Consider the following 1,413-nt stretch of genomic DNA (forward strand, 5'->3'; position numbering starts at 1 on the left):
GTCACATTGAATACTAATGACCAAGGAGTAGAAAAGCTGTGGGACATCAAGGACATCAAACACAAAAACCAAAAGGTAACTAAAACCTTTTGTTACTAAATTTTAAAATTAAAAAAAAAAATTTTTTTTTGATGGCATATCCTTTTGTAATGCATGCTTACTGAGTGTGTTTAAGTCCTTGGTTGTTGTTGCTAGGTGCCACGGAGTCAGTTCCGACTCACAGCGACCCCATGTACAACCAAACGAGACACGGCCTGGTCCTGTGCCGTGTCACAATCATTGCTGTGCTTGAGCCTACTGCTGCAGCCACTGTGTCAGTCCATCTTGCCAACATTCTACCAAGCATGATGTCCTACTCCAGGGACTAATCCCTCATAACATGTCCAAGTATGTGAGACGTAGTCTTGCCATCCTTGCTTCTCAGGAGCATTCTGGTTGCACTTCTTCCAAGACAGATTTCATCGTTCTTTTGGGAGTCCATGGTATATTCAATATTCTTCCCCAACACCACAATTCAAAGGCGTCAATTCTTCTTAGGTCTTCCTTATTCATTGTCCAGCTTTCACATGCATATGAGGTGATTGAAAACACCATGGCTTGGGTCAGGTGCACCTCAGTCTTCAAGGTGACATCCTGACTCTTCAACACTTTGAAGAGGTCTTTTGCAGCTGATTTGCCCAATGCAATAATGTCATTTGATTTCTTCACTGCCACTTCCATGGGCATTGATGGTGGGTCCAAATAAAATGAATTCATTGACAACTTCAGTATTTTCTCCATTTATCATGACGTTGATTATTGGTCCAGTTGTGCGGATTTTTGTTTTCTTTATATTGAGGTGTAATCCATACTGAAGGCTGCACTCTGGTTTTCATCAATAAGAGCTTCAAGCCCTCTTCACTTTCAGCAGGCAAGGTTGTGTCATCTGCTTATCTCAAGTTGTTAATGAGTCTTCCTCCAATCCTGACGCCATGTTCTTCATATAGTCCAGCTTCTCAGATTATTTGCTCCGCATACAGACTGAATACCTGTTGCTCTTCTGATTCTGACTCATAGCGACCCTATAGCACAGAGTAGGGCTGCCCCATAGAGTTTCCAAGGAGCGTGTGGTGGATTTGAACTGCTGAGCTTTTGGTTAGCGGCCGTAGCACTTACCCACTATGCCACCAGGGTTTCCACAGACTGAATAAGTATGGTGAAAGGATACGACTCTGACACACACCTTTCCTGACGCAGAATCCTCTTGTTCTGGTCGAACGACTGCCTCTCGACCTATGCGCAGGTTCCTCAGGAGCACAATTGTTTTGGAATTCCCATTCTTCACAATATTATCCGTAACTTTTTCATGATTCACACAGTCAAATGCCTTTGCATAGTCAATAAAACACATGTAAACATCTTTCTGGTATTCTC

Source organism: Elephas maximus, chromosome 27 (genome assembly GCF_024166365.1).
Source record: "Elephas maximus indicus isolate mEleMax1 chromosome 27, mEleMax1 primary haplotype, whole genome shotgun sequence".
NCBI lineage: Eukaryota > Metazoa > Chordata > Mammalia > Proboscidea > Elephantidae > Elephas > Elephas maximus.